Below are 23,702 nucleotides of genomic sequence, written 5' to 3'. Positions count from 1 at the left end.
AGTCTCTTTTCATTCATGTTAGCAGACCAGTCAGAGCAGGGACTAGCAATGGGGCTCTGGTCTTCCCTATGACACTGACTTTCCAGCAATCATTGGGCAAGCTACTGAAACTCTGGGACTACTGAGGATTAAAGGCGCTTTATGCTCTCCTGCCAAAACTGGGGTGACAGGAAGTGGATGTGACTTCAGTTTGCTGTAAAGTTTCTTTTGCTTGTGAAAAGGGCATTTCTAGGTCTCCCTCTCTCCCTGCCTCCATTTATCCAGGTCCCTGTTGATTGTGGGAAGTGTGGTGGGTTTCCACTAGCGCTTTTGTTGTATTTTCTTCCTCTGGTTGAGGAAAGGAAGTGATGGAGCACCTTGGTGGGCACTCAACAGCCAGCCAAGGTCAACCCATGGCAGTTTGCTTCTACTGGGCTCTCTGTTCCTGTTTTTTCCTTCTTGCATGTTTCTTGTACCCCATCGCTTTTGAAAGTTTCTACCTCTCCGTTCCTGTCTTTTAACTTCTCACTTAAGTCTCTTGAACCCAGTCGCTTTTTAAATTTTCTTGCAACCTCTCTCTTGCTCTCCCCCTCCCTGACCTAATTTTAATTTCTTGCCTATGTTTCTCGTCTCCTGTTGTTTTTCACATTTTTGCCTGCATCCCTTTACGCAGGTCCATATACCTATTCTTTTAATTCTTGTACCCTTTCACATTTAAAATATTCTTTCTGCTTTTCCCTCTGTCCATCTCCCTGTCTCTAGTTCTTAATTCTTCCCTCTGTGTCCTCTACCCAACCACTTCTTCAGTTTTGCTTCTTCCATCTGTCACCCTGCCCCCATGTGTTATTTCTTGCCTGTGTTTCCCGTACTCCATCGCTTTTTGAAATATTTGTTCTACATGTGTTTCTATTTGGCTCCCTGTTTCTATTTTTAATTTCTTGCCTATGTTTCTTTTCCCCTGTTGCTTTAGAATTTGTCCCTGGCCCTTGTTTTGCCTCTGTCTCGTCAGTCCCTTCTGCCTCACTCCCCATCTCTCCCATTTGTCTCTCAGTCCCTATTTTCTGGTGCAATCTCTCAGCTCTCCTCTCTACACCCTTGTCCCCCTCTCCATCCCTCTCTTGTTCACGGTGTCCCATTGTCTGGCTCCCTCTCCCAATTTCTTAATGCTTTCCCGTGTTTCTTGTGCCTCACTGCATTGCAATTTCTCTTTCTCATTTTCCCTCCCTCTGGCACCCTGTCCCTCCTTTTTTAATTCCTCTCTCTGTCCTGTATGCTCTCACTTAAAAAAAAAAAAAATTCTTCCTCAATTTTCTTCTATCCACCTCCCCGACCCTATTTTTAAATTATTTCTGTTTCTTGTACCCTGTTGCTCTTAAAGATTTCTATCTACTTTTATCCCACATCCTGTCTTTATTTTTTAATTATGCCTTATCTTTCCTTACCACCATCCTTTTAAATTTTTCTTTCTCTGTCTCCATTTTTGTTGGCTGTCACTTTCTGTATTTTTATATCTTTCCCCTTTATTTCCCTAATCCCTATTGCTTACACTGTATTTTCTACATCTACTCTTTGCTTTTTGATATCTTAAGTTTTAACTTTTTCTTCAGTGCCTTTGCTTTATAGATTTTTCTTTCTACTTCTCCATTACTATTTTTATTTTTTTCCCTTATTTCCTTAATCCCCATCACTTTTAAAAGTTTCTGTCTACAGACTTGCTTGTCTGTGTTTCACTGTCACGGTTTGGCTGGTCCAGAATCACAGCCCAGCAATGCTCAGCAGGCTGTTAGCAGTTTGAGTCAGCTACAGGTGTAGCCCAGACCACTGTGTCATGCTCAGTATAAAGGGGGAAGGTTTGCTGAGGAAGGGGATCTCCCGCGGGGCTCCTGCAGGGCTCTCTCCTTTCCCTGCTTCTCCTTGCTCCCGAGGACCCCTCTCCTGTCGATCGTGGCTGCTGCACGTTCATTTGGCCCAGTGTAACTTTGCATGCCTCTGTTGGTAGTGGTGCTGTCTCGTTAAACCCGATTTCACTTCGACCCGCAGGTCTCCTCCCCTTTTCTCGACGCCCCTCCCTGGCTAGTGAGGGGTCATCGGGGGACAGGGCAGCTGTTGCCGTGTAGCCCCGGACACGGGCTGGAGGGGCACGTTCGCTGCCTTTTCTGTCCACCGCCCCCGGATTTCCTCAGAGCCCGCGCTTCTTAAATGGGCTTTCTGCGCGTTTCAGTTCGCTTTGCGGCGCTCTGCTGCCACCATGCGGCCAAGGGCAGGTACTGCAGCCCCGACCCGCGCATGCGCGGTGTCGCTCGCTGTTTCCACGCTGCCGTTCGCCCGCAGCGGCCATGCGAGACCGCGGGGGCTGCCTGGCGCCGTCTGCTGCCTCCCGGTAAGGCAGCCCCGCTGCCGCTCCGCGGGCGCGGGGCCGGCGCTGCCGTTCTGCCCCTCGCCCTCTGCCCGTTCGCGCGCCGGCTCCGGCCCCTCCGGCGCGTCGGTGGTGGGCGGGGCAAGCGCGTGCCGGGCAAACGCGTGCCCGGCAGCAGCACGGCGGCGCGCCGGGGGAGGGCCGAGGCCACCGGTGAGGCGAGCGAGTCATCCCTTTCGGCGGGTGCGCGGGGTCTCCTGGTCGGCGGCGGCCCGGAGGTGCCGTCCCGCTCCCTTCTCCCGCCCCTGGTGCGCGTGCTTTGGCGCTGCCCAGCGGTGCTCCCGCCCGCCCAGGGGTGTGTCTTCCATGCTCCCCCCGCCCGGCAGGGGGCGCGCTTTGCCGCATCCCCCCGTCCTGGTGGGCGCGTGTTCCTGCATCCTGTCGCGCCGCCGGAAGCGTCACTTCCGCCTCTCTCCCCGCCCCTCCGGGGCGCGTGGCTTCCTGCACTCTCCGGTGCACCGCCCGGCAGTGCGAGTCGCGGCAGGAGCGGCGCGGTCACCGAACGTTGCGGGGCTGGGGCTGCGGCTGGGGCTCTTCTGGCTCGGGCTCCGCCGGGGGAGCGGGTGAGTGGGGAGCGGGCGATCGACCGGTGGGTCCCGGGGAAAGCCGTGAGGCGGGCGGCCAGGCCGGCGGGGCCCGTGTCGGAGGCGCGGAGCGGGGGGGGGGCTGCGGGCGGAGCCGCGCCGTGTGGGAAGGAGCGGGGGGGAGCCGCGCCGTGGGGGGGAGGGTGGGGAGGGCGATGTCCCCGCAGGGCCGGAAGCCGGGCAGGCGCCTCTCGCGACACGGCGGGAGCGGCGGTCCCGGGGCGCGGCGCTGCCGGGCTGCCCTGCCGGTGCGCCGGAGCGGGCCGGGCGGTGCTCGCCGGTGTCTGGGGCGGGGCGGCGGGGCCTGCTCGGTGCCGGGCAAAGGGGACGGAAGGGGGCCGGCTGGGGCTCCAGGGGGCCCTGCCCGGCCCCTCGGGCAGAACCTTGCTCGGTCTTCTCGCCGCTGGCCGGGCGACCTGACCAAGAGGTTCCTGTTCCGCCGCCTCTTCCCGGCGTCGCGTTCCGCGTCCCACGAGGGAGATCCCGCGCGGGCGGATGCGGTCGGTGCTTGGGCGATGGCCCACGTGGGGCTGGGGGAGCGCGGAGGGGCCAGGGCGAGTGGAAGGGCCCCGCCGCCCCTCCCCACCCAAGCCCGGGGCAGAGAAGCTGGGGACAAAACGCCGTTAATGGAGCACGGTTCGTTCCCCGGGAGGTCTCTTGGGAGTCGAGAGTGTTTTTTTTTTCCGGGCCGAGGAACAGACTTTCCTCCGTGGTAAGTGCAGAGCTGCCTGTTGCCGCCTTGAGAGTTTCTCTTCTCGTGGTTCACCCTGATTTTATGGGTGGGGTGGAGATGGCTTTTTATTTTTAGATGCCCGAGTACATTGTCAGTAACCTGTGGTGTGAGGACAGTGAACTCTTGAGCACCTAGATGCCGGTAGAAATGTAACCAAAGACACAGGATGGACAGTGATGTTTAAACTTGGTTTATAGTCGATTTGGTTTTTTCATTAGAGTGTTGATGACTGCTTGTCCTGTGGTTCAGTCCACATGCTATTCCGTGGAGCCCTCAGTCTGGGACTTTTATGTGTTAAAAAAAAAAAAGCTTGTCCTTCAAAAAAAAGAACTAGTCCTTCGTAGGACTGAGGTATAGACTTGGGGAGTCTCTTAAAGACGTGATCAGAATTAAAGCTGGATTTCACTTAACGTTGCTGCTGTTTGTCTTTGCTTTTGTTACTGTCCCCACCGCTCCGTCATGATTGGGAGCTCCGAATCATGCCCTTTTTTTTTTTTTCCAATTTGTAATGCCTTTCTCCCCCCTGCCCCTCTCCTAGGACTGTAGCGTACAGACCCTTCATTTAAACGTTAGTTTGTTTCCTCACAATTGAGTTCTGATGATTGAAATCACAGAAATTACACCTGTCTGTCTTACAGATTCAGAGTATTTCTGAACATGTACCCTCACAGACAAATGCTGTGGGGATACGCATCTTCTGCACTTCATCCTCCAGCAGGACAATCCGCCGAGACGGGGACGAGCTGTGAAGGGGCAGTTTCTGCAAGGAGGCGGTTGACAAGGACAGGTGGGTCGCTGTACATTTTAAGGATAGTATTCGATTTGGGATGTCTAGGGTGAGGAAACCCTGGCTCTGTGTAGGCTTGAGAAAAGGTGCGTAGTTATCTGTGTCGATCTAAGGAAGGGAGTTCTGGTGAGACTGAAGCTGCCAATGAGTCAGAAGGAGGAAAAAAAAGAAAAAAAAAAAAAAAGGCAGAAAGCACCCAGTTTTCTATGAAAACCAAAATCTCTAGTGGCCTGTCTCAACAGCTGTACCAAAGATGATGCAAAATGCTTTTTCCTCCACTCGGTTGTAGTCATTGCAAACCTTCGCTGAAATAGGAAGCTTTTGATTCCTAGCCCGCTTTGTGCTAAAAGGTGGCTTGTTTTTTTTTTTTTTTCCTCTCTCAGCAGACTATCAACTGGCATCATTTCACCATGGTGACCCTTTCTTCTGCCCTGGAGGTACAAGACTGGCCCAGAGGATCCAGAGTGGCCTGCAAGGACAAGGTACATCTGCCCCGTGCGTCTGCATTTTTCCCCAGGTACTTGTAGTACGGACTTTAAAGTGAACGTGAAGAACGTGCCAGCTCTCCTTCTCTAGTTTTGATAGGAAGTGCTTCAGCAGAAACACTCAAAATAAGATCTGTTCTGGAGCACGTTGTGCCTGTGTGAAGTGTACTCCCCTCCGTTTATTTGCTCTTCCTGAGAGCGTGCGTAGCTTTCTGTTTTGTGTGCTTGCTGAGAAACGATTCTGTGAGAATCGTGTGGTGCTGAAAGGGGAAAGAAACTGTGTGTCAGAGTTTGGATGTTCTGAAGAAATGGACTGTGTTCCAGATAAAAGCTTTCTCCTTTTTCAGTCCTTAAGTGTTTAAAATATCTCATAGGGGTACGTGAAAACCTGACTGAGATACTGACATCTATACTAAGAGCAATCAAGGTCGTGGGTTGGGGTTTTTTTTGTGTTATGTTGTTTTGTTTTGTTGTTTGGGGTTTTTTGCTTGTTTGGTGGTTTTTTTCCCCCCACCTCTTTCTGGCAAATCTTCCAGTCCTGTTTGGTAGCCTTAAGCATTGCAGAACTGGGTAGTTGATTTCTGCATTGTGTCGTCATCCCTGTCCGTCATCGTCCCGTCCGTGTGTGTGTCGTGTGTGTGTGTGTCCCCCAAAGTAAAATAGTATGGGGATCTCTTATCTTACTAATTTTTTATAAGTTTCATTTCTGATAGGAAAAAAACCCAAACAGTTCATGTTGTGTAATATACAAATGAACTTGCCTTGTTTAAACTGTAACCGCCCGCGAGCTTCAGAGTACGATTGAAGAGGGTGTTTAAGCAATTTGGTATTTCTTCTATGTGTTTAAAAAGAGAGGCTGCTGAATGTTATGGGTGGTTTTCCCCATATTTGGAGGGAGCACTCCAAAGTACTTTATTTCTGTCTGGCTTTCGGTGGTGAATTTCCCTGGCCATTTGGTGGCATCTCTCCTGGGCGGTGCAGCTGCCCAGATGTCCCTCCTAATGGTGTAATGCACAAGAAACCCCCCAGTCGGATGGGAACGGTGTATTTTGGAGACAGGTGATTTAATGGTATCTGCTTGCAGCTGGGTGAGTGCAGTTAACGCAAACATCAAATCAAATACTTTGGTAGTGTAAGCGTTTTTGTTGGATGTACATGAACATCCACGTGCTTTTTCAGTATAAAGTGAACGACTGAGATTTGTTCTTTCTTTAAAGAACGTTTTAAACATGACTTTGTTATGTTTATTTAGAGTTTTACACTTCACTCTGCAGATTTATTGACTGAGCAAGCGAGACGTGCAGCAGCAGCGGCGGTGGCGCAAGGGCTGTAGCTGTTGTGGCGAGTCCGAGGATGGTACGAGGTCTTCATGCGGTCTCACGGGCGGGGGGGGGGGTGTGTATCTCCCCCCAGGGGTGCTGTGAGAAAGGGACGAGACGTTTTCCAGCACTATCAAGGGTGTTTGCTTTTATGCTGAGAATGCTTTCAAAATTGTATTGATGAGTCTTAGTATTGATTTTTTTTTTTAAATTTTTTTTTAAGCGTACCGATGGCTCTGGCTTTGAACAGATGTGTTGTAGTTTGAGCTGACCTCCTTTAGCTCAACTGCTATCCTATCCCTCATTCTCACTGAATTCTTCTGCTTTCTCCTGTGTTACTTTTCTCATATGCTGAGACATAACTTGGGATTTTTGTTCTTGAGCTGCCGTGTTGTGTCTGGTGCTGCTCGGCAGCTCCCCCTGCCCAGGTTTGCCTGCCGGCCATTCAGCGTGCTCGCCCGGCGGCGCCAGCCCTGCGGCCGGAGGCTCCTGGCTCTGTCTCGAGCGGGGACCTGCGGGTGCTGCAGCCGGGGCTGTCCGGTGGGGAGAGTCCGGGGCCCAGAGGGTCTCCTCCCCGCTGTTCTGCCCGCCCCCGCCCCCCCCATCCCTGTCGTCCGTCGTGTCGTGTCCCCCCCCCCCCCCAAGTGATTCCCATGGAGATGTTGCCCCATGCGAGGTTTTTGCGGGACGTGCCCCCGAACCCCCTGCCCTCCGACCTTGTGCCCCCTCCGCCCCACCATGCTCGGCACCGCCCTCCCACCGCCCCTCGGGTGCCGCCTGCAACCCCCGACTTGCCCCTCGCCCCCAGCCCAAGCTCAGACCCGCCCCTTCCCCGCTCCCGCCCCGCCGGGGGCGTGTCCTCCCGCCCCAGGGGCGCGGGGCCGGCGGGCGCTCGGCGCGCAACGCGCGGGGCTGCAGTGTCGGGGCCGCCCCGGGCACGCGCCGCGCGGCGGTCGCGCGCCGGGCGTGGCCCTTCCGGCGCGCCGGCGGCGGCTCGCGCATGCGCGGTGCGCGAGAGCAGCATGGCGGCGGGTGAGGGGCGAGGCCGGCGGTGAGGCGAGCTCGCTCCTTCGGCTGGTGCGGGAGTCTCTGCTGGCCGCTGGCCGCCGGGGGTGGCGGGACGGGAAGCCTCAAGGCCCGTGCTGCGGCGGGCAGCCCCGGGGAGCTCCCGGGAGCTGGTGGGAGGGAAGAGGGGAAGGAGGCGGACGCCCCTCCAGGCGCCGGGTGCCTTCCCAACTCGCCAGAGCTCCCCTTGAGCCTTCCCCGGCCCCGCTGGCCCCGCGCAGCTGCCTCCAGCTCCAGCACCTCCCCTGCAGCCTGTCTCCCCAGGTCATCCTGTTGTGATGGCAGCAAGCTGGCCCTCGGATGCACTTGATTCTGCCTTAACGTGGATGCCATTAGCTGCAGTGCAGGGAAAAAGTGGCATCTCCAGAAGCTGCTGTGGAAGGAGGCGATGATGGCCGGGGATGATCTACGGTCATAATGGTCACTGATTCTCCTTGTCTCCCAGAGGCTGCACTGAGGGCACAGGTGTCCCTTCCTCCCCTGAGGATGCTGTTGTCTGCACCCGCCTCGTTCTTGCCTGGGTTGTCTCTGCCTGACCTCGCTCTCGTCGCGGCGTGGGGGCAAAAAGGGGCGGGCGGAGCGCTTGCTGGCTGTGGGCAGTGGACAGGAGCTGCTGCGGCTGAAGCTGGAGAGGCCAGAGAAAGGTAAAGAAGAAGGAATCAGAGGCCGGCCGGCCGGCAGCTGCTTCCCGCCGCAGGCAAGCGGAGAGTCCATGTGCGTAACCCACGGCGTGGTACGGCCGTGTGACGCATGAACGAGCGAGGCTACATGTCTAGGAAGCCTTGTCTCGCAAGAGTTGAGACAGCCATGTAATCTTTTAGGTGGAGAACCACCATGTGACCGGAGCTGCAGAAGAGGAAGGGAGGAGAGGAAGAGAAGGAAGCGTCTGAACGGGCAAATTCTCCTGGCAGCACTGAGAACAAGGGATGCGGTGAGTCCTGGGCCCTCGGGGCCCCATCGCCCCACTTGTGTGTCCCAGGCCCTCCCTATCCCTCCCCTGGCCCCCTGTCTTTCACATGGTGCTGTGATTTCCCCCTTGCCCGCCCCTGTCTTTTTTTTTTTTTTTTTTTTTTTTTTTCCCTCCCCTTTCTCAGTCTCTCTCTGTCCAGCTCCTGGTCTCTAATTTTAAATTCCCCTCTCTCTCTGGAAGCCTGTCAGGACTTTTCTCTGTCTGGCTCTCTGTCCCTGTTGTTTAATTCCTTCCTGTGTGCCCTTTTAGGCCTCACCATTTTTATTTGCTCGGTCTCTCTTGGTCCAGCACAAGATCCGGATTTTTTAAAATTCCTCCCTCTCTGCCCTGCAGCCTGTCGCTTTCGAAGTTCGTGTTGCGATTTCATTCCTTTTGCCGTCTCTCCCTACTGGGATTTTTCAATTCCTCCCTGTCTGTCTCGCAGCCCGTTGTTGCTTTCTTGTTCTCTCTGTCTCTGTTGGGCTCCCTGTCCCTGTCTTGACCCACTTCTAAAAATGCCTTCCTCTCTGCCTCGTATGCATTGTTCTTGAAACTTCCGTTTCCCGACGTCTCTCTGTAGGTTGCTCCTGGTCCCAGATGTTTATTTCTTCCCTCTCTGTCCTGTGGCCTGTTGCGATTTGGTGTTTCTGCGTGTCTCCTGTTCCCGGCTCTTGGTCCCCGTTTTTCAGTTTCTCTCTCTCAGCCCTGTAGCCCACTGCTGTTATCTGTCTGTCCTCATCTCTCTCTGGCCAGTTGCCTCTCCCCACATATGTGGTTCCTCCCTCTGCCCTGTGGCCCGTCACTGGTTTTCCGTTCTCTGTCCTGCTCCTTTTCCCCGAGTCTTCAGTTGCTCCCTCTCTGTCCTGTAGCCCATCAAGGGGCTTTGTTTCTTTCTCCATCGCTCCCTGTCCGGCTCCCTGCCCCATCTTTTTAATTCTTCCCTTGCTGCCGTGTGGCGGCTCCCCGCTATCTTCCCTTTCTTCATATCTCTCTCTGGACGGCTCCCGCTTCCCTGTTTTTCAGTTTCTTCCTTCTGGGCCCTGTAGCCTGTGGTGATTGTGCTGCTTTCTCCTTCTCTCTGTCCGGCTGTGGATCCCATTTCTTTAATTCCTCCTGCTTCTCCCTGTAGCCTGTCTTTCTGTCTGCCCTCTCCCCCTTTATCTGTCTCCCCACTCCACCTCTGGCGCCCTGTACCTGTGTTTTAATTCTTCCCTTTCTGCCCTCCAGCTGTTGCTGTGCTTCCTGCGTGTGTCACACTGGGTCCGGCCCCTCATCTCTGTCTTTTCATTCCTCCCGCTCCTCCCTGGAGCTTGTCGCTGTCATTTTCTTTTGCTGTTGCTCTGTCTGGCTCCAGATCCTCGCAACTTCCCCCCACCCCTGCCCCGCCTCGTTGCTCCTGGCTGTTTTTTCTGTCTCGATCTCTCTGTGCCTGGCTCTGGCTCCCTGTTGTTTCACTCCTCCCTCTCTGTCCTGTAGCCCATCGGCACATTTTCTTTCGTTGGGCTCTCTTTGTCCGTTTCCCTGTCCCTGTTGTTCAGTTTCTTCCTTCTCAGCCCTGTAGTGTGCCGTGATTCTTTTTCTTTCTCCCTCTCTCCCAGCTCCCAGTCCCTCCCTTTTAATTCCTCCCTCTCTGTCCTGTTGCCTGTCAGGAGTCGTGTGTCCTGGAGTCCCCGGCCCACCCCCCCCCCCCAGCCCCTTCTCACTTTCGCACTTCCTGTCCGTGTTTTTTAATTCCTCCTCCTTTGCTGTGTAGCCTGTTGCTTTTTTCTTTTCTCCATCTCTGTGTCTCAGTGCCCCCATTTTTTAATTCTTACTCTCTGCCCTCTACCCTACCCCTATTTTCACCTTTCTCTGACCCTCTGTATCCAGCTCCCTGTCCCTATCGATTATTTTCTCCCTCTTACTCCTGCACCCGCTGCTATTCCCTGCTGTCGCCATCCCTCTCTGTTCAGCTCTCTGTCCCCAGATTTTAATTCCTTCTTCTGCCCCTCCGTAGCCTGTCTGGATTTTCCCCCTGCTCTCTGTCTGGCTCCCTCTCTCTGCCTTTTCATTCCACATTCTCTGTCCCATAGCCCCAAGCTATTTGTCTGTGTTTCTCAGTCTCTTCTGTCTGGCTCCCTGCTGCTGTTTTTTCTTTCCTCCTTATTTGTCTCATAGCCCATCACTGTTTCGTGGTTTGTTTTTTTTTTTTCTGTCTCTTTGTCCAGCTCCCAGTCCCTGCTCTTGAATTCCTCTTCCCTGTAGCCCGCTGCTGTTTTTTTCTGTTCTCGATCACGCTCTGTCTGGTCCCCTGTCCCTGTTGGTCAATTCTTCCTTCTCTGCCCTGCAGCCCCTGCAGTCTTGTACTTTTTTCCGTCTCTCTCTGGCCGGAGCTCTGTTGCTGCTCATGAGTTCCTCCCTCTCTGCCCTGTAGCCTGTTGCTTTTGTCCTTTCTCCGTCTCGCTTTCTCTGGCTCCCTGATGACGCTATTTTAATATTCCCTCCCTTTTTGTATGAATCACTATACTTTTTGCTCTCCAGCTTTTTTTTTTTTTTTTTTCTGGCTCCCCGGCTCTATTTTTTAATTCTTCCACCTGTAGTGTGTAGCTCTGTGGTTTGTACCGTGTTGTTGTTCCCCCCACCCCCGCCCCTTCCCTCCATCGTTGGCTGTCTTGGCTCCCTGTCCCTGTTGTTTCATCCTCCCTCTCTGCCCTGTTCTTTGTTGTCTTTCTCCATGTGTCTCGGTCCAGCTTCCTGCCCCTGTTCTTCTTTCCTTCCTCTCTGTCGTGCTGCCTGTCCCAGTTTTGTCCTGCGTCTCCGTCCTCCTTTGTCGGTCTCTGCCCTGCTCCCTTCTCCCTCTATCTGCTGCCTCTCTTCTTCTCTCCCTGCTGCTTCTTTCTCCACCTGTCGGGCTCCCTGTCCCTGTCTTTCTCTCGCCATCCTGTTCCCTGCCTCAGGCGCTCTCGCTGCATCCGCTACCTGCGTGACTGAAGAAACGTTCGCAGTCTCCTTTGCCCTCCCAGCTGCGTTTGCAGTCCCTTCACAGCAGGCGAGGGGCTGTGAGGGAGCCCAGGGGAGGAGGTGCTGCGCTGCGGGGGTCGAGTGATGGCCCCCCGCTCCTGCGGCACGGCCCAGCCCTCGCCACAGCCGCCGCACGAGCTGTGGGCTCGTTGCCAGGGCCGCATGGCTGCCTGCGGGCGTCCGGCTCGGGCGCCATGCTCAGCGCTGCATCCGGCGAGCAGCAGGCTGTCCTGCCGGCGGGCGCCGCCGGTAACGGCCGCGCGATGCTGCAGGGCCTGTGGGATGGGGCCGCCGTGCCCGCTGCCACTTCCCCGTGAGGAAAGGCCGCTGCTGCCCCCTGGGCACAGGGCTGGTGGGCGTGCTCTTTTCACCTGCCTGGCTCCCTGACCCCGTTTTCCTTCCACAGACCAGGACTCTGTGTCCTTTCTTTATCTGTGTCTCCCCCTCTCTGTTCTTTTCCCGGTACCTCTCTTTCTCTGCTCCTCAGTTCCTCTCCCTCACCTTATTTTTCTCTTTCTGTTCCTCTGCCCAGCTCCCCATGGCTGTGTTTTCGTTCTCCGTACCTGCTGCCCCAGCGTGGACTGCCGAGCGGTCCCAGGGAAGGGTGAGTGGACGGGCTCTGAGCCCCAGAGCAGGCGTGTTCCTGGCACTTAGATGGGTTTGCAAATAAACCCTCGCTCTGTCTCCTTTGTACTTGCTGAGCAGCGGTCAGAGAGTCCAGGGGAGCAGGTACACAGCGGGGGTAAGGGGCCATGGCTGCAGCTGCGGGCTGGTGCCGGAGGAGCCCCGGAGGGAGCCAGCGAGGCTGATGGCGATGGCCGCTCTGTGTCATGGGGCCGCAGCCCCAGGGGATGGTGCTGCTAGGGCACGCCTGCCCGAGAGTGCCGACAGCAGACGTCGGGCCCCGTCAGGGCAGCTCCCAGGGGTTTTGTGAGCTGGTGGAGAGGAAGGAGGAAGAGGGGCAGATGGCTGCCTCCGGGCACCTGGAGGCCTTCCCACCCCCTGGAAAAGTGCTCCGGCCTGCGCGCCCCATGCAGCTGCCCACAGCTCCAGCACCTGTCCCGTAGCCCCTGACCACCCCAGACCCTGCCCTCGCAGCAGCAAGCTGACCCGCGAACGTGCTTTATTGCCCCATAAGCACGGGTGCCGTTGGCAATGGTCTGGGGCAGGAGGGGGCGTCTCCAGGAGCTCCTGCAGAAGGAGGGGTTCCTGCCTGGGGAAAGGGGTGGCCGTCGCTGTGGACAACAGTTGGCCGTTCTTTGTGTCTCCCAGGGGCAGCGCTGAGGACTCGGTTGCCGGTTCCTCCCCGGGGATGTTGCTGACTGCACCTGGCTCAGGTTTGTGTCCTTATTCTCCCAGTTAAAGCGGTTCCGTTAGTTTAATTCCCTGCCCGGTCACGTTGCTGGTGCCGCAGATACCTGCAGTAGAAGAGCAGGTGTCGGCCTTTGCGGTACGGGTCGCTGTCTTTGCTCAGTGCTTTGTACCCCGTGACACGGAGGCAGGTGAGGAAACTCCCCGCTGCTCCTCCGGCCGCCCTTGTGTCTGCTGGGGGTCGCCCCAGCCCCTTTCCCAGGGGATTGCAGGAAGGGTGGTGAGCAGGGCCCCGGGTGTACGAGCCCTGGCCTCTGCACAGGGAGCCCGTTCTGCTCCGGGGCTGCTGCGGTGCGGGCGCTCCGCTGGTCCGGTCGCTGGCGGCAGCTCTTGGAGCCGGCTGGGCTGCGCGGGCGTCGGGGGTTTGCTCACGGCAAGAAGCGGAGGCGTCGGTGTGAGGGAAGAGTTTCGAGACCGGCCGAGGTTCGGCTGTAGGCATAGTAGGAAGTACCCTTTTATGCAGTTGTTTTTGTTGTTTCAGGCTGGCGGTTTTCCGCTGAGGGTTTGGGGGTGGCAAAATGGTTTAATAGCCTGCCATTTTTTTTTTTTAAATTTTAGATGCATTGCATTTTTCTGGAATTCCTGACTATGGGAGATGGAACCTTGTTTTTTTTCCCCACCGTTTTTACTGTGTGCTGTGTAAGTTGCTGATGTCTTGATCTATGCTCTTTTTTCTCTCTTAATAGGACTGATGGTGAGATTGTCCAGCGAGGGTTAGGGTGAGCATCTTGTACTCGCCTGTATACGGAGCTTGAGAGTTTCTCGAGAAGGCATCTTCCCCAGAACTTCTCAGAGAAGAGGGTCTGCGTTCTTTGCGCTGGTAACAGTCTCCAGCCAGGGTCTGTCTTCTGTCGTAGGCCCGGGCACGCGAGCCTTCCCATTACTCCGTTTCTGACTTTTTCATGACGCGCCTGATGAGACGTGTCGTAGTGCCGGTCACAGCAGTTACGTTTCCGTGTAGTTTTTCACCTGTTGTGTGTTTAGCACCGGTTTCTGTGGTTGTAAGGTGCCTGTGTTAGATCTTTCAGCCGCCGTGGTTTTTCCGTCAGCTGACCGCCGCTGTGATTCCTTGAGGGGTTCAGTGGTAAGGAGGCAGTCGGTGGTGCTTGTTCCGTGTGCGCTATACTGCACATTAATGAGGTCTCGATGCTCCGGAGGTTTATTCTTTTGCGGTAGGCGGGCGCATCGGTAGCCGCACCGAGGGTCTCGTGCTCCTCGACTCACCGGGGTACCGCCGACCGAGCGCTCCCCGTCTCGCGCGAGAAGCTCCACACACAGATCTGTCCAGCACATCTCGTGTCCGAGAAGGTGACGAGTGGTCCAGGATGCGCTGGGGTATCCGCTGTCGAGCGGTCTGTTCTCACGGAGCCCTCTTCTGGGACGACGACTTCTCCGCATCCTGTGGATGTTGGGTCTTGGGGCCCGGCTTCTCGCGCGTCCACCGTTGCGGTTGCGGCCGCGGCCGTATCTTTTCGTCAGGGGCCGTGGCATTTGACTTCCGGGGTGGAAGGTGCTAAGGGTCGTACGCGTAGGGCCAGGTGTTGCTTTGGCTTTGGTTTTCTGTGATGGCTGGCTGGCTGTTGTTGGAGTCTAGAGGGTATTCCTACATGGAAAGGAGATCTCCGGAACCGTTAAGCTGTTGCTCCGCAGCCGGGTGACTCGTTCGATGCCGTTTTCAGATGCAGTGAGACGAGCCGTGCACCAAAGGGTTAGAGGAGGGGCGGGGGAGCGGCCATAAGAAGGTGGGTTGGCACGCAGTGTCAGCGGGCAGATGCGGCCGATGGCTGTGTGAGCAGCTGACAGGTCTTGGTAGGTTTGTTGTATTCCAAAGGCACGAAGTAGCGAGCGAAGCAGGGTATCGGCACTGCGGGTGGCTGGGGCGAGGTGAGCTGGGACTGGTGGGCTGCAGCAGAGAAGTTACTTTTCAGGCGTTGTGTCGTTTGTGAAGTTTATAAGCATCCCTTATGGGTTGTGTTTTACAGGTGGTACCGGAGCCTCAACGCGGCAGCTGGCAGAGGTAGGGTGGGTGGGCGGCCGAGGTAGAGGAGGAGGAGAGGGGAATGGGCACGGGCAGGCTGTGGTTTCGGGCGGTATCTCAGCACGTGCCTTTTGTTTTGGCTTTCGCAGGTCACGCACGTAGCCTCGGAGGGGCGAAGCTGCACGCCGACCAGCGGCCTGAGGAGGCGAGGCGGTTGTCAGCCGGGCCGGTGTCCAAGAGCGGAGCATCCTGCAGCAGCTCGGTCAAGCGTTTCTGTGCGTTTGTGCAGGTGTTACGCAGCTGCCTTTGGAGTTGGGTGAGCTTTTGAGGTGGTGAGCTAAGGAGCAGCAAGGAGGAGCGTGGGGCTGGTGATTTCTCCCAAGCGTGACGGTATTTCTCTGTCTGTTGCTACCTTAGGGGGGCCGCAAGCGATGACAGCTGCAGCGTCCAACACGGGAATCGGTGCGGAGCAGTTGAGCGGAAGACCACGTTCCTTTTGAGGAGGAGGGTGTTTCGAGGAGGTCTGTGGTGACCCGTGTGACAGCTACCACTGTCAGCGGTGTGTGTAGTTTGTTTTTTTTTTTTCTGTAGGCGATGAGGAGGAATGTGGCAACTGCAGGAGTAATCAGGTTAGTTGATGTGGTTTCTGCTGAGGATGGACGCGGATCCCCAGCCCTCTGGAAGCGAAGCTGAGGGACCAGGGACCGTTGTCCTGCAGTGCGTAACTTTGATTTCAGTTGGAAAAGGGATTTTCCTGGAATGGAAATCTTTCTCCTTCAAAGAAATTGCGTTGTACGAACTGCCTGTCGGACTCTGTGTGCTTGGCTGTAGAAGTCATGAGCAGTGAGACTTTTTGCCCTCTTTTGAAAAACAAAACAACAGCAAAGTCAATTTGTTTCCAAAGACTGAAGCACAGCAAGTGTTCCAAAAGTGGATGGCGTCACTGGTCTTTACATTCTTGGTTGCAACGGTCGAGATACGATTAAAAAATGTTCCTCTGCGTGCTTTGGTACAGCCAGAAGCCTTAGTGCATCTGCCAGTCCTGTTCGGTGGCCTTACCTGTTGCAGCCCTGGGGATTTGAATTTCTTTTTTTTTTTTTTTCTTTTTAATGAGTAAAACCGTGTGGGGGATCTATTATTTCACTGATCTTTTCCTGTCATATATGAAACTCTAGAGAAAGTTAAAATTGTATAATTGGCAGAATGACTAACGCGGTTTAAACTCGCTGCCGAATCAGTACAGCATGTAATGTATGAGGTGTACTTAAGCGGTCAGGGGTTTCTCTAACTCTTTCCAAGCCAGAGGCAGCTGCATGTTACTGAGTTTCTTCCCTGTGTTTTGACAGAGCGCTCTGAAGTACTTGGTTTCTAATCATGTGACATGATAGAACAAGGTGGGGCAGGAGCAGAGTCAAATAACAACTGTGTATTTTGGAGACAGGTGTAAGCATAGATCTAGATGGGGGTGTACAGCCTTGTTCTGCAGCAGCGCTCTAAGGAAGGGCATCAAACATGAGCAAGAGCAGTTGCTTTTCTGCTAAGAAGGGGTTGGAAATCGTATCTGTTTGTCTTTCTATGGAGTGTTAAGTATTCAAATCACTCTGGTTTGTAGAGGATGTGTCTGTATTTCGGGCTGGTCTCCTTCAGTTCGACTGCTCTCCTGTCCCTCGTTCTATTGAATTCCTCTCCTTGCTTCTGTGTTGTTCTTCTAATGTGCTGAACTATGGCTGGGGCCTTTTGTTTCCCGATGTCTTGCTGTGAGTGTCCGGTGCTGCGCAGCAGCTCGCCCCCCCCCCCCCCCCCCAGGTTTGCCTGCCGGTGGCTCAGCGCTCTCGCCCCGCGGGGCCAGCTCTGTCTCTGTCCAAGCTTTCTGCCACGGCTGTCCGGTGGGGAAAGGGGCAGTTGTTGCTCTGGGGAGCCCGTCCGGGCGTGGTCCGAGACGGGGAACGTGGCAGAGCCGAGTGCGAGCAAGAGCCATGGCACCGTCCTTTGGCGGACGCCCTGCCACCCCTCTGCTTGTGCAGCAGCCGGCGTCGATGATCTGGCGGGGGGCAGGCATCGAGCATGGATTCTGTCTCGTGGGCTGTGGCAGGTGAGTGCTCGTCTGTGGGTTATGCCGGGGAGAGCCGTTGGTGTCGGTCATCCCCCACCCCTCTCCGGGTCCCCCTGTACCCCCAGTGTCAGTGAAAGACGCAGGTGCTGCTGCGCCGCTGTGACCGCACGGGGGTGCTGCGTGAAACGGCGCTTTGTGCTGCCTGCGCGTGGGGGGTGTGCGGTACTGCAGGCCGGGGTACGCGCATGCGCGCTGGCGGCGCCCTGCGGCGCTCTCTGCTACCACGATTTGACTAGGGTTGGGTACTGGGGCGTGGTACACGCGCGTGTGCGGTGACACCGATTTGTGGCGCTCTCTGCTGCCACCCTGTGACCAAAAAGCAGTACTGCAGTCCCGAAGGCGCTGCCGCGCTCCCTGCTGCCACCCTGTGACCGAAAAGCAGTACTGCAGTCCCGAAGGCGCTGCCGCGCTCCCTGCTGCCACCCTGTGACCGAAAGTCGGTACTGCAGGCCCAGCGGAGCTTTCCGCGCTCCCTGCTGCCACCCTGTGACCAAAAAGCGGTTATGCAGCCCCGGCGGCGCTGCCGCGCACCCTGCTGCCACCCTGTGACCAAAAGACGGTACTGCAGCTCCGGGTGCGCGCTGCCGCGCTCTCTCCTGCTACCGCCTACAGTGAGTGGGCTACGCACCGGACGCTCTCACCTTTGTGCCCCGCGGCGGCCCCTTCCCCGGGGGATGTTTGGAAAGGCAGTGGGCGGGGCCTGGGGTAGATGAGTCCCGGGCTCTGCCCAGGGAGCTCCTTCTGGGCGAGGTGAGAGCTGTGGGATTGGGCAAGCTCCAGCAGCACCCACAGTAGAGAGAGCCCTGGGATGCAGCTTGGGCTTTTTTTTATTATTATTTGTCAGCAGTTTCATACGGAGTGTTAAGGGGTGATGAGAGGGTTCTAAAACACACAGCTTTTTTAACTGACAGTTTTGCTGTGGTTTTGTTCTAGGTTGTCCTGGGTTACAGTGCAAAATGTGCCAAAAGAAAAAAATATTCTATTACCATCTTCAGGAGCTGTTGAGACCAGGTGGGGCGGTGCTCTCTGCCTCCCCCCCCCCCCCCCGGACTATCTCCTGTTACTGGGCACAACAATGCCTTATCGCCTGACTCATCGATAACTCGCTCCTGGACTATCTCCTGTTAATGGCCCATCAAGGAACTGCCTCACGACTCCCCATCCCATTGTGAGATGCTCCGCCCGGGGGGGGGGGGGGGGGGGGGGGGCGGGGGGGAAGGAGCCAAGCAGTCCATGCCAAATAAAAACAGAGATTTTGAACACCCTAGCAGCCTTCTTCCAGTGGATTCCCAGAGGAGCTTTTCCCCCCACTGGAGTTCCAGAGGACAAGAGCTACCTACCTACCACTGGACCTTCGGAGGAAGACCAGACTCTTTTACCTGATTGCTGCTTCCACAGAACTACATCCATCGCTTCAGGAGGACTGCAGCCAGCATCTTATCGGACTGCTACTGCCACCCTAACAGGGTGTCAGGTTGTATTCCTGACTCTGTCAGTGTAAACCAGTGGGTTGTTTGTTTTTTCCCTGCCTTGTGTTATATATATATATATATATATATTAGTAAAGAACTGTTATTCCTATTCCCCATATCTTTGCCTGAACGCCCGTTAATTTCAAAATTATAATAATTTGGAGGGAAGGGGGTTGCACTTTCCATTTCAAGGGAGGCTCCTGCCTTCCTCCACAGACACCTGTCTTTCAAACCAAGACATAGGTGCACTGGATTTTCCTGGAATTCTGAACTTCCTGCAGGATGGCAACTTGTTTTTTGTGACAAGGGTTTGTGATCCCATTTCCTTTTCTAGGACTGAAGGTGAGATTATCGAGTAGCATGAGGATGTGCACCACATCTGCACCTGTCTATGCCCCCCCATACCCCTGTCTCTGCCTTCAGGTGGGGTTTTTCCCATGCCACCCCGATCTTTGTGGCCTTGACTCCCGTGTGTGTGCCTGGCCCTACTTGTCATGTCCCTGCCTCCCATGGGCCTGCCTTGCCTGCTTTTTTTCATGGTAGGGATGGACAACGACAAGAGTATATGTAAGAAGGCAGTCTTTATTAAGTTGCAAAAACCAAGATGGCTGAGATGGTGCAGCAGAAAAAGCGTACCCTTTTATAACCTTTCTTATCTGTCCACCTGTTCATGCACTAAGGCTGCTAAAATGATTCGCTCAATAGCTTTGTCCATTCACCTCCATTCACATAATGATTGGCTGGAGCTCCTACTGTATTTCTCACTGTACCTACTGTTCTCTTGCCAAGTTTCTGCTCTGTGGTATTACTTGCTCAGTCTCTTCTTGCTCAATCTCTTATAACTTCCTCAAACTTGTTTACAACATTCTTCATCCACTTCTTCTGTCTTTTCAAGGGTATACTGGAATGCTGTCAAGGTCAACTTCATCTTCCTCAATCAGGTTATCCCTGACAGATTTTTGTACCCACTTTATGGGTGTGCATAGCTCACACCCTATCCTCCCCCTGTGCACCTGCCTTCCTCCCCCCCCCCCCCCCCCCCGCCCCCCCACCATGGGTGTGCCTTGCACCTGCCTCCCATTACCATGTTTTGTGTCCCCCCCCCCCTTGTCCCTGCTCCATGCACCTGCCTTGCCCCCACCACTACAAGAACTGCTGCTCCAGATGCAAACTGTTTTAAACAAACTGTTTGCATTCCAAACTTCGCTCTGGCACTTCCTTGGGCCCAAAATGCCATCACCAGTAGATATCAGGGGGAATGAGGGGCACCCAGCAGGGACACCCTGAAGTCTCATGGTTTCCATCAGGCTTTCCCAAGGGCAGGGGTGGGTGGGAGAGTGGAAAAGCAGTATTGCTTTTTACATTTTCTTCCTACATCTCCCTCTTCAGAGCTCCTTGTCCCTGGGTGCTTGTTCTTGCCTGTGGCCCCTGTTCCTGATGGGCTCCAGGTGTGGCCAGTGGGGCTAATAACAGGGCCGGCCCTCCTGTGGGCTATAAAGGGGCTGCCTGAGGGAGCTGATAAAGGGGAACTGGCTGAGGAGGTAGCTGGAGGTACCTCCAGAATGGAATGGCTGGTCCCTGTGGTAAGGAAGGATCCCCCTGAGCTGTCCATGATGGAGCAGACCACCAGCACACGTTGCTGGCAGCTTGGTGCCTGCATCGGCTGTGTGTGTGAGCCGCTGGCCAGCCTGGCAGTGGAGGGGAGTTGAGAGAAAAGTGTTGGGGTGCTGAAGATCTGAGCTGGTGCCAGGAGCTGGGGTGAGTCACACGTTCTCCTGTGTGTGTCCCGGTCCACCTCTGCTGCCCTGCCTGCCACTCCTTCTGCTGCCTGGGAAAGGGCTGCCCAGGGATGGGGAGGGCCAGCAATGGCTTTCTGTCCTGGCCCCTTTGCTGTGGGAGCCTGATGGACAGCCTAACACCTTCCTGATTGCACTGGGGCTTCCCCTCAAGCCAGGGGGAGAGGCAGGGCTGGAAGAAAGTGGAGGCTGAGATGGGGTGCGAAGTCAGGGAAAATGTGGAAGTCAAGATGGGGGTGGAAATGGTGTCACTTTTTACATTGTCTTTGTAAGGCTCCCTCTTTTTGTCTTCCTGACCCTATGTGTTAGTTCTTGCCTCTGTTTCTTTTCCCCTACTGCTTTACAATATTTCGCTGTCCCTTGTCTTGTCCCTGCCTTGTGGTCCTGCTGGTCCCTTTGGCCTCTCTCTCCTGCTCCTCCTCTCTCTTATGTATTCCTCCATCTCTCCCTGGGTTTTTTGCTCAGTGTCCCAGTACTCCTCTCTCTATGCTACTGTCCTGCTCCCTGTCCCTCTCCTGTTTGCAGCATCCCGTTTACTGGCTGCCTGTCCCCCACCTCTTCTCTACCTTCCTCCTGCTTTTTCCCTTCTCTCCTGCTGCGTTTGCTGTGTTTGCACACCGAGCCTTGTAGCCAGCTAAGTGCCAGGATTTGTTCTGGGCAGAGGTGAGTAAACTTTTCCTGCCTCCTCTGTGCCCCTGGATGGTATTCAAGCCCCTGGGTGCAGAGCTCGTGGCTGTGGGCAGGTGCCGGGGAGGGGGCCATGTGCTGTGGGGCTTTGCCCAGGCCCCTGTTCCTGATGGGCTCCAGCTGGGGCAGGTGTGGCCACTGAGGCTAATGATGGGGCTGGCCCTACTTTGGGCTATGAAGTGGGCTGCCTGGGCATGCCTGCCTGCAGGAGCTGGCTGAGGAGTCAAACCAAGGGGCTTCCACAGGCAACTGTCTCCAGCTGGTCCCTGTGGCAAGGAAGGATCCCTCCCACCCATCCACAACAGACAATGCCACCATAACACAGCACCAGGACCTTGGCGCCTCTGTTGGCTGCACACGTGTGAGCTGCTGCATGTCCAGGAAACCTCGTGAGAGAAGTGCATTGAGTCACCCACCGCCTGCTCCTAAGGTCAGGCAGCTGGCACTGTGGAGGAGGAAGGGGCAGAGACAGAGAGAAAAGCCTCGGGGCGGTGAAGGTCTGCCGTTGGCACCAGGAGCCACGTGTCCCCTCGTGTGTGTCCAGGGCCATCCCTGCCCCGGTTCTCTGGATCTCTGCCTGCCTCCTTGCCTGTCCCTGCCTCTGTCTGCCTTTCAGGCTGTCTAGTTCCCCAAAGCTTTTTGCTCTTTTGCTAGCATTGCCCTGTAAAGTGTCACCTTCTACCTTTCCTTTCTATGTCGTTTCCTTTCTGGCACCCCACCAGCTCTGATTTCATTCTTCCTCATTGCTTGTGAAACTGGTATTTCTAGGTCCCCTCTCTCTGTGTCTCAGTTTACCCAGTTGCCTATGATTGTGGGAAGGGTGGTGGTTGGGGCCTGGGGTAGATGAGCCCTGAACTCTCCCAGGAAGCTCCTTCTTACGTGCGAGGCAAGAACTCTGGGACTAGGCAGGGTCCAGCAGCACCCACAGTAGAAAGTGCCCTGGGATGAAGCTTGGGCTTTTTTTTTTTTCTTGTTTTTATGACAGCAGTTTCCTAGGGGGTGTTCAGGGGTGACAGGAGGGTTTTAAAACACACAGCCTTTTTTTTTAACTGATAGTTTTGGTGCTGTTTTGTTCTAGGTGCACTGGATTTTCCCAGAATTCTGAACTTCCTGCAGGATGGCAACTTGTTTTTTGTGAGGAGTGTTGGTGACCGCATTTCCCTTCCTAGGACTTGAAGGTGAGACTATCGAGCAGCCGTGAGGATGCGCCCCACGTCTGCACCTGTCTATGCCCCCCCATACCCCTGTCTCTGCCTTCAGGTGGGGTTTTTCCCATGCCACCCCCAACTCGGTGGCCTTGCTAAGGGTGGGTGTGCCTGGCCCCAAATCCACCCGGCGCCTCCCCCCCGCCGTGAGCGTGCCTTGCTGCTGTTCTTCGGCACTGGCCACTGTAGGCGTGCCCTGCTTGCCCCCCCCCCCCCGACCCCCCCACGGGTGTGCCTTTTCTGCCCCGGCACCGCCCCCCCCGTGGGCGTGCCCTGCTTCCCCGCGCCCCGCCCCGCCCCCCCCGTGGGAGTGCCTTGCTGCTTTGCACCTCGCCCCAGCACCGCCCCCCCCATGGCCTCGCCGACAGTGGCCGTGCCCTGCCCGGCCCCCACCCCCTCCCCTTCCCGGGTTTGCCTTTGTTATTCTGCACCCCACCCCAGCACCGCCCCCCCCCCCCCGGGCGTGACTTTTTTGCCCCATGCCCCACCCTCCCGTTGGCGTGCCTTGCTGCCCACCCCGCCCCCCTCACCGGCACCGCCCCCCCTTGTGTCCCATCCCCACCACTTGCCCGGGGGCGGGGCCTGGGGTATATGAGCCTCGGCCTCTGCTCAGGGAGCTCATTCTGCTCTGGGGCTGCTGGCGCTGGCAGCTCCAGACCCAGCTGCCTCTGCGGGCATGGGGCTTCGGGCGCGGACAGGAGCGCAGGCGGCTGCGGCAGGGAAGAGCTGCGGCCGGGGACACCAGGCCACCCCTGTACTCCTCAGGGCCCCATCGGCTCCAGCCCCTCAGCGAGGACCAGATGTGCTCCTGGGCCTGGCCAGGCCCTGCCGGGACGCGTTCCCCCCCGTCGGGCCCCCTGCCACCAGCTACGCCCAGCGCTGCTGCCTCTGCCCGGCCCCAGGGGCGCCGGGGCCAGAGGTTGTCGTCCCCAAGTGGGGTCACAGCATCTTTTGGGGGGGGTCGATGGCACCGACGCCGAGCCATCCTGCAGCCTGGCTTTGCACCGCAGGCATCTCCGTAAGCTGTCCGAGTTCCTCCCTCCCCTTCGTGCGCCCCTCAGTCCCCTCCATTTCCCATCCAGGCACCAGAATCAATCTGCGTGACAAGCGGCCTTCTCAGAACCACAGGCCTTCAAAGGGCCTTCTCTCACCTGCCTAGTCCTCTCAGAAGGACACGGGCCTTGCTCTGTGTGGACTCATTTGTCTTTCCTGGCACCTCTCCTGAGCTGCTTTGTCACTTGTTTTGGTTCGAGTCGCTTCAGTGTTACTTAAGGTGCTTGGTACAGTTCCTGATGCTTTGGGGTTCTTTTCCCCGACGGTTTTTCCTTGGTTTTGGTTTTTGGTTTGGGTTCCGTTTGGTTTCAACCCGATCCTGGGGTTTTCTGTCCTTTGGGACTTATTTCTGTTGAGGGAGGCAGATGGAGAAAAGTAGGAGTCTCAGTGTCTTACAACTGCTGGTGATCTACAATATTCCCTTTGCAACCAGAGAGCTCTGAGAGGAGGATTCTTGCAGGCTGTCATTCGGCTTTGTCATTCGGTCCCGTCCAGAATGTAGCGCTGGTACAAGTTCTGCAACAGACAGGAACGGGTCTAGCCTTGTTACGCGGGCTTTCTTTTTCCTTGCAGGTCGGACTTGAGACTCGAAATGGCCTTTTCCTTCGCTAAAAAAACACGCCCCGGACTCGCCGCAGACTCGGCAGCGTCGCGGATTTCGCCGGACCGCGCCGCTGGCAGAGCCGGCAGCCGACGGGGTCGCGGGCGCT

Source organism: Leptosomus discolor, chromosome 18 (genome assembly GCF_034619465.1).
Source record: "Leptosomus discolor isolate bLepDis1 chromosome 18, bLepDis1.hap2, whole genome shotgun sequence".
In the NCBI taxonomy this organism is placed as follows: Eukaryota; Metazoa; Chordata; class Aves; order Leptosomiformes; family Leptosomidae; genus Leptosomus; species Leptosomus discolor.
Note: the sequence above shows the minus strand (reverse complement) of the source record.